At 43.3% G+C, this 14,483-nt stretch overlaps 1 protein-coding gene across 4 annotated transcripts in view; it reads right to left on the bottom strand.

Annotated features, from left to right (window-relative positions):
- ZBTB8A (zinc finger and BTB domain containing 8A) overlaps positions 1-13,726 on the bottom strand; it is a 54,140-nt gene extending 40,414 nt beyond the window's left edge. Inside the window, exons 1-3 of one of the 4 annotated variants that reach the window (XM_036885258.2) lie at positions 13,702-13,726; positions 13,353-13,446; positions 3,261-3,360 (exon numbers count right to left, since the gene is read on the bottom strand). The gene's annotated coding sequence lies outside the window, so the exon portion shown is untranslated. Of the gene's footprint in view, positions 1-3,260; positions 3,361-4,720; positions 4,757-13,352; positions 13,658-13,701 lie in introns of those variants that run through there. The other 3 variants (XM_057499950.1, XM_057499951.1, XM_036885257.2) reach the window with 3 other exon arrangements.
- Between the last annotated feature and the right edge of the window lie 757 nt (positions 13,727-14,483).

The raw sequence follows: 14,483 nt of genomic DNA, 5'->3' as shown, positions 1-14,483 counted from the left end.
GAGTGTGGATCCCTAACTTCTCCCTGTTGGCAAGACCCCTATACGACCTCAGCAAGGGCCCCCCTGAAGAACCATTATCCTCCTCACCCCGACACTCTTTCATTAAGCTCCGTCAAACCCTTGTGGAAGCCCCAGCTCTCCATCTTCCTGATTTGTTGAAGCCCTTCTCATTATACATTCATGAGAGGTCCAGTCAAGCTCTAGGAGTCCTAGGCCAACATTATGGCCCATTCTTTGCCCCAGTAGCTTATCTTTCCAAGCAACTAGACCCCACAGTTCGGGGATGGGCCCCCTGCCTACGGGCATTAGCCGCTGGACAGCTCTTGCAGAAGGAAGCTCATAAACTGACATTCGGGGTGCCCCTTACCATTCTGTCCCCACATCATCTAAAGGATCTCTTAACCTACAAAAGTTTACAGACTCTCCCTCCCTCCAGACTCCTGACCTTACTGTTGTTCTCTTTCCTCCAAAATCCCATTCACCCCCTTTGCCATCCATACCCGAATCATGACTTTTTCCTCCTTTACTGCTCCCTCGCTCTCTCTCGCTTTTTTTCCTCATTCCTATTGTCTTCCCCGCCACCCCAGCCTCCTTTGTATGGCGATTCAAAGTCAGACAGACTTACACACAGCATCAAACAAAAATTACTGCCCTCATTGCCACATCAGACTGCCCTCTGAAAGGCTGCTCCGAGCCTTTGTACCTCCACTTTCCTCCCTCCACCGAAGTGTTCACTAGCAGCTACCTTTATTCTCCCTACCTCTGCTTCGTCTATGACCAAAAACAAGCCTATTGCAGGAGATGGCCAGACACCTACGGGGGATGTCCCTACTGGTCTTGCGCCATTCACTACATGGGTAACTCCCGGTACCCACAGTATTACTCCTCCAACCGTTTCATAAAATATCCCAACAGCTCATTCTCCTTATCAATCCCAGATCCCTGGAACTCTCGATGGGCCACCAGAGTCACAGCCTCAGTTTACTATGGGGGGTCCTCGACCCCCCACGGTACCCTTCATATCTCTCGAAAGTATGTTCCCTCTCATTCCCAGATCTCTCAAGTTGCATCAGATATCGGACATTCCGAAAAAGTTATTGTCCAAACTCTTGACGGCGCCTCTTCATCTTCTTACCCCCACTCCTACTCTTGGTTACAGCTCATTCAAGACACCACCATCTTTCTCAACCACACCCTCAGCACCGCCAATTGTTTCTTGTGCGCATCACTACAGCGCCCACTGCTGGCCGCCGTGCCCCTTAATATTTCCAACTACTCCTTCCATGCAGAAGGACAACCCTTCCGTCCCCTGGCAGACATACCCCTATGGGAACCAGAATACGCAGATAATCTCACCATCCACCACTGTGTAGGCCCAACCCCTCCCCCCTCCAGCACACTTCACTGTCTCTCTATCTACACCCCTACCTCTGGCTTCAAGACTTTTACGCAACCAGGTCACTTCTTTTGGTGCAATGCCAGTCTTTTTAACTCACTGCCTCCCAACTCCAATATACCCTGCATTCTTGTCACCCTAATCCCACAGCTTACACTTTACAGCATGGCAGAATTTCTTGAGCTCCAACCTCCCTTGCCCTCGCGCACAAAAAGGGCTGCTTTCCTTCCCACTATGGTTGGTATCTCTTTGACCACCTCAGCCATTGGGGCAGGGTTTTCGGGAGGAGCCTTGGGTCACTCTCTATGGGCAATTAGAGATCGCAACGCCAAACTTGAGGGCGCCCTGACATCCACTGCCAATTCCCTGGCCTCTCTCCAAAGACAGGTCACTTCGCTAGCTAAGGTCACCCTTCAAAACCGGCGGGCCTTAGATCTGCTTACAGCCGAAAAGGGCGGCACCTGCGTCTTCCTTCGGGAAGAGTGCTGCTATTACATCAACGAATCCGGCATTGTAGAAACTGACATTACCAAACTCACCGACCTTGCCTCCAGCCTCCACTCTGCTTCCAATTCCAACCCATTCTCTTCAATACTAACAAACCCCTTCCTCACCTGGCTGTGGCCCATTGCAGGCCCTATAATAATCATTCTTCTCGCCTGTCTCTTCTTACCTTGTATAGTAAAGTTTATCAAATCCCAAGTCGGTAAAATCTCTAATCAAACTTTCAACCAGCTTTTACTCAGGAACTACCAGCTTTTAGCCACAGAAGATCCCTCACCCTCACGTAACCTCCTCACCACACGCTGAGATGGACCCCTCTCTCCGTTGGAAACTGTTCCTGGAAACAATGGCCGCAGATGCCTAGCTTTTGGCACTCGTATCCTCTTGGCACCATTAGAATCAACAAGTCCTCGACCTATAGTTACAGGGAACCTACACTGATTTCCAACCTGAAGAAGTCCACATCTACTCGTCCTTACTGTGGGGAGTCCTATCAACCCTTTCCTCCCAGTCCTCAAGCCCTCACTCCCTTCTCCGCCCCCGTTCAGCAGGAAGCAGTCAGAGAGAAAGCAACGTCCACAACCCCATAGAGGAGAAAGGGGAGAATGAAGGGCCCCCACCCATAAGATGGCGAACCTCCTGCTTCTCTTCCGGGTCCTCAGTTCCCGCCGGCGCCACCTGAAGCCCAATCACCCCTCGCCCCCCTAATCCCAGTACCTAGCCAATAGCCACCAGCCCTGTAGAAGTAATACCACAATCACCCCATGCCCCTTCCTATATAACCCAGCACCTTTCCCTAATAAGCGGAATTCTCCGGTGAATTCCTGCTGTGTGTCGCTCCTTTCCTTTCACACAACACCCTATCAAGGAAGTGGTATTATAATCCCCATTTTCCAGAGAAGAGTATTGACCCAGACAGTGACTCCAGTGCTGAGGGTGTATAACTGCTGAGCTATACTCCACCACTGTTGCCAGGGCAGAGCTGGGAGGTAGAGTTCTGACACTAGTTGTACCACTAAATTAGCTGTATGTCTACAGATAAGTAACTTCACTTTTTTATGCTTAATGTCCTTCTCTGCAAATTGAGGTGATTGGTCTAGGTAATCTCCAGCCCTTAGGTAATATGAATCTTTGATTAAGGTAGAATAGAAGAGATACACAGAGAAGCAATGAATTAAAAATTTAGCAATAAGTCAGAAGGGAGACCTGGCTAAGAAAACCAGAATGTTGAATCCTTTATACACTGAGTTTTCAAGCAGTAAATCCATACTTTGATATATGAAATCTATAATTTAAAAATTCCACTTTTTACCCATAGAGCTAAATTAGGATTAATATCAAGAATTAAGCTTTTTCATACCTCAAAATTTACGAATGCTGCTCTGGAAATCCTGCTAAGTCAACTGAATGAAGTAAAGGAGGGGAGATTCCAAGTGTTTGTCTGTGTATGAAGGATTGTCCTGCAGAGAGGAAAAAGCTATTACTAATGTACTTTTGTAATAAAAGACAGAAACATCTGCGAAGGTACATAATATTTATTTAAATTAATTACATAGGTACATTTATCAGGTTATCTTTTTTTAATTGAGGTATATTTGATAAACAATCTTACATTGGTTTCAAATAAACAATACAGTGGTTCAACAGTTACTCATATTAAATCCTCACTCCCACTAGTACAGTTACTAGATGTTAACGTAGAAAGATGTTACAGAATCACTGACTATATTCTCCAGGCTGTACTATTATCCCCATGACCAATTTAAACTATGATTGAGAATTTTTGTGCCCCTTTACACCCCTCACTCTTCCACCCACTTACCCTACCCTCTCCCCGATGGTAACCACCAGTCACTTCTCATGTCCGAGTCCACTGCTATTTTGTTTTGTTTTCTCTTTATATTCCACAAATAAGTAAAATTACATGGCATTTGTCTTTCTCCACCTGGCTTATTTCATTAAGCATAATACGCTCTAAGTCCATAAATGTTGCAAATGGCAGGATTTCTTTATTTTACAGCTGAATAATATTCCCCTGTGTATATGTACATCTTCTTTATTCATCTATTGATGGACACTTAGGATGCTTCTATAACTTGGCTACTGTAAATAATGCGGCGATAAACATAAGGGTGCAGATATCCTTTTTGAATCTGAGATTTTGTTTTCTTCAGGTAAATTCCTAGAAGTGGAATTAATGGGTCATATGGTATTTCTATTTTTAGTTTTTTGAGGACCCTCCATACTGCTTTCCACAGTGGCTGCACCAATTTACATTCCTACCAACAGTGTAGGAAGGTTCCCTTTTCTCCACATCCTTGCCAACTCTTGTTATTTCTTGTCTTTTGGATGGTGGCTATTCTAATTGGTGTGAGGTGGTATCTCATTGGAGTTTGATTTGCATTTCCCTGATGATTAGCGATGTGGAGCATCTTTTCATGTGCCACCTGTATTTCTTTTTTGGAGGGATGTCTATTCAGGTCCTCTGTGCATTTTTTAATCAGGCTATTTGTTTTTTTGGTGTTGAGGTGTATGAGTTCTTTATATAATTTGGATATTAATCTCTTATCAGATAAACTGTTTTTTAATATAGTCTCCCGTAATATAGGTTGCCTTTTTGTTCTTCTGATGGTGTCCTGTGCTGTACAGAAGCTTTGTTCATTAGGTATCATTTTTAGTATATAAAAATAGATAACTTGGCAGATTATTAGCTAGTGGATGGATGGATGGATGGATGGATGGATAGACGGATGGATCTGTTTGTTTGTTTGTTTACTTACTTACTTATACTTACTTACTTACTTACTTATACTTACTTACTTATTTATTTTTTATCCTGGACCTTGATATTAAAATCTGCAAGAAGAGATTTAAGGAAAAATACTTTTTAACTTTGACATAAACTTACTAGGACAAAAGCTATTCAAAGGCAGGCCAGCAGATGAGATACCAAAAGAGCAACATATATCCTAATTACCCTTTCCTGCATGTGGCATCAATGTGATTTGCACGAAAACCAAACAGAGTAGGTTTAAAGATTCAACCTGAAAAATTCAAATTTCTTAAAAACTGTATGATTAAGAGTGAAGTGGGAAAAAAAAATCCTACTACATATGTTCAGAAAGTCCCACAGCAGTCACCCAGATCTTTTTAAACTCTTAGTTCAATTTGCCAGATTGTACCAGAGTTTGCCACAATTTGTAACATCTGCTATAACGACTCTTGTTATAAAAGTTTCAGTTTCTCCTATATTCTAAACCTTTTTAATTACAAAAAATATGTAGTCAACTATTTTTTTAATCGACCACCAAGTTTTGTTAATGTAAAGTGTTAAGGCTTCCTGTCCATAGGCAGTGGAAAAATGAATTTGATGCTTTTTAAACCAATCAATTGAACTAAGAATTCTCACCAAAATAATTTTGACTACATTAATGGAATCACTTTTTTAAATAACATGCATTTTTTCTGATTATAAAAATATGTATTTATAGAAAATTTAGAAAACACAGGCAAGTATAAAGAAGAGAAATGGAAATAGTTTTAAATGAGCATCCTAAAAACACTACTAAAGAGAGGAAAACTGCTCAATTATACTTCAAGTTAGTAAAACAAATGCATCAACTCCCCACTTATGAGGAGGTCTAAATTCTGGCAACTTAACACCATTCAAAACACCGATGACCTAAGGCTTAACAAAAAAATGGTTGAGCAGAAAGCAACAGGGAAAATAGCCTGGATGATCTGAGTATCCCATAAAATGTAATGCGATTCCTTCTTATGATAGGCAAAGGTTATTTAAAAGAAAAAAAGGGCCCACAGTCTCTATAAATGGGAAGAATGGGAAAAATAAAAAGAAATTTAAATAAAGGGTCAAGAGCTTTTTAAGTGTTGCATTTAAAGCATAATAAAGCACAGAACTGGCTTTTATGAAAAAGATTTTAAGAAACACCTGTAATTAAACATCAGGATCAAATTTGAAGATAAACTAGGATTTTGTGGTTGGGGGAACAGAATTAATAACTTTTGAGAACAACTCCTTGCTACGCTAAAAACTCCATCTATCACCTAGCCCCAGTGAGCTAGGAAGACATTCAGTAAAAGGTATTATTTACTTTGATAGCTTTAGCTTCACTGTTTCAACAATGCTACCTTAAAAGCACACTGACTAGTACTGTCCAGGGTCCAGTGTGCTGGGCCTTAGGGTGGTAGGCAAAAGTCAGTTGTGCGGCTTTGTAAGAGAACTGATTTTGGAACATGGTCTGTGGCCTAAACAGTTTTTACATGCTGACAAAATGTCATTTTTAGGGATACCACCAAGTTCTACCCTAGTAGATTATAGTGTGTTAACCGTTAGCATCCTTTCTAACTGTCCTCTGGAAAATTAAAATACATTTCCCAGACTCCTTACAGTTAAGTTTCCCCATGTGAAATGGGGTCCATTCATCAGATGCTCTGAGATTTGGAAGGCAGAAATGAGGCGGGAACCATCTATCTTCCGTTTGGACTGTTAATGTTGGCAAACACAGTGGTGGAAACACTGGGTTTTTCTGCAACAGGCTTCCAGTGTCCAGAGCTGCTTGGCCATCAAGAGACAAGTTTGGTGGAGACAGCTCTCACTAGTTGGTGGGTGTTGAGGGGTGGTTTCAGGGTCGCAATTTCTTGACCCTTGAACTGCAGCTAGCAACATCATCTGGAGGGAGCTCAGCAGTGCTGGGGGTGGGGTGTGGTGGGGTGTGGTGGGGTGAGATGGAGTAGGGTGGTGGCTCCCGATTCCCTCCCCTGGAGGGCCTATTTAGCAGTCTAGTTCTGGGAATCATTTCTGAAGGCCCAGCCTGGAGCCCAGTCCTCCCAGCCCTTTCAGTGACTTTGTAAGCACTCAATTCCCTTCAGTAAGCAAGTTAAAACACTCAAGTGGTTTGCCTTTCCTGCAGCTGGGTGCAGCAGACATAATCGTGTATCACTGGCCTCAAAATTTAAGCAGAAGGGTGAGCAGTCTGTGAGCAGCAGTAATAGGTCAGTGTCCTCGGGAGTTCTGGCTCTGGAATCACACTGCCTAGGTGCAAATTCTGACTGCCACGTGCTATCTGGATAACATAGGAGGTTAACCTCCAGTGCCTCAGTTTCTTCACCTGTAAAATGGGAATAGTAGTATTACCTTTACTTTCTAGAGTTATGGGACAAAGTAAATGAGAAATAATCTAAGTAAGTGCTTGTAATAGTGCCTGGCTTACCACACGCCCTTACTAGATTGTTAGCTTTTTTTATAGAAATAATACAATAATCACTCATTATTAATTATGCACACTTTAAAATACTGCTTTAAGTGAACAAAAAATGTAAACATTTTATAATTTGATTGCTACACATTTTCTTGTGGCCTACAGAATGTTAACATACAAAGGCGGACACTGAAAAGGGCAGGTATTCAAACTGAAAAGTGAAATGTATTCACTCGATGGATTTTTTTTGAGTACCTGATCTGTGCCAGGCTATCCCTGGCCCTGGGGATACAAAGATGATGACATGTCAAAGGTCAGTGCTCTGGAACACCTCAACACCTATCAAGAGGGAGAGGGTCAGAGAAAGAGAGAGACAAGAAGACAGAGAGAGGTTTTTAAAAAAAGTTACAACACAGTAAAGAAAATACTACTAGTAGAGGGGAACTATAAAGCCAAGGAAGCAAATGTCTGTGCCTGAGAGTGTCCAGAAAAGTTTCCAAAAGGCAGTGACAGTTGAGATGGGTCTCAAAGGATGTGTGAAAATTCATACATGAAAAAAAGGCAAAGGGCATTGTAGACAGAGAGCACAAGGCCAAAGGCACACACAGGGAGGAATTAAACACTGTGGCCTCTTCAGGGGTGATACAAAGTTTGCTACAGCTAGAGACTTAGGGCTTGACAAGGGACAATGGAAGCTGAAAAGAGAAAAGAATGCGAGCACCAGATCCTGAACCCCCTCCACTGTTGCAGGTTTGGGACACTTTTGAAGGATTTTAAGAAGACTGACAATAGTCTAGCAATGAGTAGCTGTGTGACTTAGTTACTTAACTCTAAGCATCAGTTGCCTTTCTGTGAAATGAGGATAGTTAACTGTTAAGAGGCTCTATGGAAGTCTGTTAAGAGAATTAAATAAGATAACAGCTAAGATAAATAAGATTAATAACAATAAGAAATAAATTAAGACAAACAGCAATAAGCACATGAAGATACATTTAACATCATAAGTCATTATGGAAATGCAAATCAAAAAAATCACAATGAGATACCACTTCATACTCACTAGGATGGCTACAATGAACACTTACATGCACACATGAAAATAGTGTTAGCCAGGATGTGAAGAAATCAGAACCTTTAAATACTGCTGGTGGGAATGTAAAATGTGTGTACAGCCATTATGGAAAACAGTCTAGCAGTTTCTCAAATGATAAAACAGAGTTACAGCAGGACTCCACAGTTCCACTCCTAGATATATATCCAAGAGAAATGAAAACATATGTCTCCACAGCAGCTTGTATACACATGTTTACAGCACATTACCCACAATAGCTAAAAAGATGGAAACAACCCAGATGTCCACCAGTAGGAAAACATGGTACATTCACGCAGTGGAATGCTATTCAGCCACAAAAAGGAATGATGTGCGGGTATATGCTACACTGTGGATGAACCTTGAAAACACTACGCTAATTGAAAGAAGCCAATCACAAAAGACCACATACTATATGATTTAATTCATATGGAAGTCTGGAATAGGAAAATCTATAGATTCAGAGAGTAGGTATGTGGTTGCCAAGAGCTAGGAAGAAAGGGATCGGGGATGGGGGATGGGATGAGGGACATGATAATTAAAGGGTACAGGGTTTCCTTCTGAGGTGATGAAAATGTTCTAAAATTGACTGGTGACAGCTGTACATGTCTATGACTGTACTAAAAGCCATTGAATTGTACACTTTATTTAGGTAAATTGCATGGTATGTGAATTACACTTCAATAAAGCTGTTCAAAAGTTACCTAATCCAGTAGTTCTACTCCTTGATATATAACCAAAACAAATGCAAACATATGTCCACATAAAAACTTGTACATAAATGTTCATAGAGACATTATTCATCACAGCCAAAAAATAGAAAAAAACAAATGTCCATCAACCGGTAAGTGGATAAGCACTGTGGGATCTCCACCATGACAGAACACTATTCAGCTATTAAAAAGGTATGAAGTATCAATACATGCTTCAACTTGGATGAAACTTAAAAACCTCAAGCTAAGTGAAAGAAGCTTGTCACAAAAGACCATCTATTTGATGATTTCATTCATATGAAATGTCCAGAATGCACAGACAACAGAGATAGAGTAGTTGAGTGGTTGTCCAGGGGCTAGGTAGATGTGGGAATGGGGAGTGACAGTTAATGGGTAGTGGGTTTCTTTATGCAGTAATGAAAATGTTTTGGAACTAAAGGGTGGCGATGTTTGCACAAATTTGTGAATACACTAAAAACACTGAATTGTATACTTTAAAAGGGCATGTTTTATGGCATGAGTTATATCTCAACAAAAATAGCTATTATTTGGATATTTACTAGGCACTATGATAAACACTTTATAGTCAGTATTTTATTTCACAATAGCCTTATGTGGTAAGTGCTGCTGTGACCCATGTGTATAGATACAGAAAGTGAGACAGTCAGAAATTAAAAGAAAATCCGTAGGATTGCACAAGGAGGAAGTGAACAGAGACTGGAATTCAGGCTGACTCCAACCAGCACTCCTAAGTCTGTGTTCTTCTGACCATAAAGTATGTAAATTGCCTAGCACAATGCCTGACCTGCAGCTGGGGCTCAATAAATACTAGGCATTATTGTTAGGATAATCAATTTGCATACCTAGAAGAAAACCTGAGACAGCACGGAGGAAGGGACAGACAGGGCCAGGGAGACAAATGCAAAGGCTTAATGCAATTGTCAAAGCAAGAAACAGTGAGGAACTGAACTAAGGTAGTGCAGACAGAGGAAGGAGCAAAAATAGAAACTTGAAAGAAAATAGGAATTGTCCTATAAATTAGGGTCAGTTACAACTTGATAACATTTACATCTACAGGATATTAACATACCTTGCATTCATAACAGTACTCTTGAGGAAGAAAGGTTTATTTAAAAAATATGTGACTAATTCATGGAAATTAGTCCATTAGTAATATTAGTAATATACATAATTAGTAATATGTTTCAAATTTTTTCTTTCAGTAGATTGACCTTATGAGTTGAAACTGCAAGTTATGCTGATTCATGTGGGAAACCCAAAATTCATTTTAATATTTAGTATTAGCCTTTTAAATATCTGTAAGAGTTAAATGTCTATATAGCCCTAAAAATATTAAAGAAGTCAAGATAACCATCAAGTTCAAAGATCTTTAAAAAGGTGAATGGAAAAGACAATTACATATTTTACGAACCGTTAAATTCAAAGGTCTTTGGAATAGAAGAGAGGTATTTCTATGCCAGGCTGAAGATGTAGGTAACAAGTGTAATTTGAATTAAGGTTGTGAGCTAGAAGACCATCACTTTTAAGAAATAGTCATTAATCTAGAATTTAGTGTCCCATCAAGGTCACCAAAACAAACCTATGAGTCTCCTTTGCAAAAATCCCTGGGTCATACATAAAGAACTTCAGCATGGTAATTTTTTTTTAAACTATTAATTCAGCATTTAATTGTGATTCTTGTGGATGGAATTTTTTTTAAATCTTAGACATATATATTTTTTAATTTTGGTACCATTAATCTACAATTACATGAAGAACATTATGTTTACTAGGCTCCCCCCTTCACCAAGTCCCCCCCCCATACCCCTTCACAGTCACTGTCCATCAGCGTAGTAAGATGCTATGAAATCAGTACTTATCTTCTCTGTGTTGCACAGCCTTCCCCATGCCCCCGCCACACTATACATGCTAATCGTAATGCCCCCTTTCTTTTTCCCCGCCCTTGTCCCTCCCTTCCCACCCAACCTCCCCAGTCCCTTTCCCTTTGGTAACTATTAGTCCATTCTTGGGTTCTGTCAGCATGGTAATTTTATATCTTGGTGGATAAACATCTTTTAACCCTGAAAAGATTTAGAATTAAGCATAAACTTTAAGAGAATCAACATCATAACTGGGAGAGCCTCACGGAGAAGATGGCATTTAAGTAAAGTCCAAATATGGTGACAGAGAAGAAGATAGAGAAGGGGATATCTGGGGGAAGAGTGTTCCAGGCAGGTGGAACAGCAAAGGCTCTGAGGTGGAGCAGTTAAGGAGGATAGAAAAAGCATCAGAGGGCTGGGAAGAGCAATGAGAGACGGAATCAGAAAGAAGGGCAGACAGTGAGAGAAAGGTAGGACATCGTGGGACCAGCCCTTGCAGGGTCTTGGCTTTAAATCTGAGTAAAATGGGGAGCCACTGACGAATTTTGAGGAAGAATAAAAACATTCCTCAAGGGGAATCAAAAACTTACATCAAATCCCTTACATATTAGAAACATGTCACTAAAAGGGCTTAAGCCTGTTAGGCAGAAATCCAGTTTCATCTAGAATATAAGATTTAAATGATAGAGGATGAATCAAGTATTACCTTATCTTACAAAGTTTTTGTTGGGCCCAAAACATTACTAACAGCAGAGCTCCTGATTTCAAGGCTATGAAATGAGGTCTGGCAGGGTACCCTCTTTCTTAGGGTGGGAAATCTAGATGACCTGGAAGGAGCCCAGGTAGTTATGATGCACACTGACATCTTACAGCCTCACCCATGTGCCCATTTGGCCAAGGGTGGCAGGTTAGATTCTCACTTCTCATTTACCACTTGTGTGGCCAGGGAGGTTCCAGCAATAAAGATAATCTGACCCCTGGTTCTCAGTGAAGGGCTCTTACTCCAGGGGTCCCACAAACCTACCTATATCTGAGGCTTGGGGAAGATTAGACTACAGATGAAGTTTGGGTCTTGGTTTTTCTGCTAAGGATTTGGACTTTTTCTCATTAAGACCAGTTAAAGTTTTTAGAGCAGGAGAGCAATGTGACCACCTTGTTTTGGGGAAGGCCCTGGAGGTATCATTAGGAAGGAATGAAGAGAAAGACCAGGAGGCAAGGGAGTTGGGAGGCTGCCCTCCTTCACCTCCTGGCTTAAACTCTGGTTTCAACTGGAAAGGGGAGTAACCATCGGCCTTAATGGGTGGTTGTGTTATGCAAAACTAAGTGAAACACTTCATATAGGTGAAAGCACTCCATAAATTCTGCAAAAAAACACGTTTATTAAGCATAGAATAAAGATGTGTATAAACAAAAGGCCACTACGTGGGAATCTACCCTCTCCAAAAACCTCTTGGACTAAAACTAATACAGTGTTATATATGTCGATTATATCTCAATTTAAAGAAGAAAAAACAAAAACTCGTATTTGAACGATGTGGAGTCTGGCTGCTATCACCATCAACAATAAATAAGCACATTCGAAGGAAAAGGGCCCACACCGCTAACTAACTTACAAAAGAGGCAGTCTACATAGGCAGAAGGTGCGTGTGTGAGGTTCCATCATAAAACAATAATACAGCTCAGTATTTGCAGGGTGTAGTAAGCCTGCCTTCGGTTCTAAGCCCGGATCTACTGCATCACGATGTAAAACCGAAGGATGGAGGATATACGGAGAAACCAGGACTACTGCCCAGGGAGCCACCTTCCCAAGCAAGCGCCCGGGGCCCCCGACCCGACCGCCCTCGGCCGCCCTACTGGGAGGGCCCGCACGCCGCACGCAGCGCAGCCCGAGCCCCACGGGCCGCCGACCCTCCGGGAGTCCGCGGCGCCCGACGGCTCCACACGCGCCGGGCACCGTCCCCGCGCCGCCTTCCCGCCGCCAGGCTCCGCGCGCCTTCCCGCCTTTCCCCGCGCCGCGGCCGGCCCGGAGACCAGGCGGGCGCGGGCAGCGACGGTGCGGCCATTGTCCCGCAGCCCCTCCCGGGCGCGCAGGAGGGGCTGGCCGCGCGGGGCGGCGAGGCGAGGCGAGGCGGGCGCGAGGAGGGGCGGCCGCGGGGTCCAGGAGCCGGTGCGCCCCGGCGCCGCCCGCCAGTCCCGGCGGGCCGCACGGGCCGCCGCCCCGAGGCCGCGTCCTCCGCCGCCGGCCGCCCGCCCGCCCGCGCCTCCTCCTTTGTGACTGTCTCCAGCCCCTCGGAGCCGGTGGGCCGCCGCCGCTGCGCCCGGGGCTGCAAATGGCGCCCGCCCGCCTCTGCGCCTCCCGCCGCTCTGCCGGCCCGGGGACGTCTGGGGGCGCCGCGCCCGGGCTGCATCCCGCCGCCGCTGCCGCCCGCGCGGTCCGAGCCCGCGGCGCCTCCGCCCGCAGCGAGGCTCGCGGCCCGTCCCGGGAGCCCCGACGCCCCGCCGCCCCGCCGCCCCGCCCGTCCTCCGCCCGCGCCGCGCGCAACCACTTACCGCGGGCCGCGGCGGGTCGCGCGCGCGGGCTGGGGGAAGATTCCTGGTTCTCAGCAGGGGGAAATACCCACTTTCGAAGCCGTTCCCTTGCGCCCTAAAACAAGTAGCCCCAGCGTGAGAGAAACAAAAGGTATTTGCTGACGTGGGCGTTGGACAGAAACGCCCGAGGGCTGGGGACACAATTAAAGGGGCAACGCACAGATTTCAGGCACCAACCAGCAGCTTCGCCCACTCCCCCTGCCCCTGCCTACACCTCGCTGCACCCTCCGGACGCACCGGGGTGCCCACATTCCCCAGCAGTTGACCACGGAATCATTATTTAGTCAGGAGCTTAAATTTAAAATCGTACTGTACGTTGAGAAAGGCGCCTCCGGAGGGCAGAAGGGCTGGATTTCTAGGATCTGGGGAATTTGGTTTAGGAAAGAGGGAGGGATTTAGGCGTGCCCACAATTACTGTATAAGTATATGTGACATTATTGTACTTAAGTTTAGCAACGTCAAATGTAAGAGATTTCCACAGAATTTTCCCCTTTATTGAAGCACTTATTTTAGTAGGGAGTAACCTTTTCTAAATCTCTACAGGTCACAAGCATTTTACTTGAACAAGAAAACCCAAAGGCTGAGATAAAAGAAATTCGTGGTTAAGTTCAGAGAAAATACAAAACTAGTAAAAACAGCAAGCAGGTTTTGTGTTTTCAAATACTAAAGTTCATTGTACATCAAGCCTTCTGACATTTTTATGTCCCTAATATTTAGAGTACAAGCAGGTTATATATTTGCTAAAATCTTAAATCATTGAGTTTTCACTGTTACTACAGAAACATTAATTCCATAAAATAAGTTAGTTTTCTAGTTCCTTATGCCTGCCTGGGTCAGGTACTGAAAAGTACTGTGATGTAGTTAAACTGAAAAATAAAAAAAAGACAAAAATTCAAAATATGTAATTTCTTGATGGATTCCTCTCTTATCTGATATTCATTCATATTGGGCAAAGTTTATTACTTTGGTTTCATCAACAATTAGCTGTGCATTGTGAGGATCACATGCTGTATGAAAAAGTTACAAGATATTAACAACTGATCTCTTAACATTACTTTGGTATTACATTAGAGATGTTTTGTTGTTTAGTTG

The sequence above is a fragment of the Manis pentadactyla genome, chromosome 4, assembly GCF_030020395.1.
Source record: "Manis pentadactyla isolate mManPen7 chromosome 4, mManPen7.hap1, whole genome shotgun sequence".
NCBI classification, from domain to species: Eukaryota; Metazoa; Chordata; class Mammalia; order Pholidota; family Manidae; genus Manis; species Manis pentadactyla.
The sequence above is the reverse complement of the archived record's forward strand: the minus strand, read 5'-3'. Positions and strand labels throughout refer to the sequence as shown.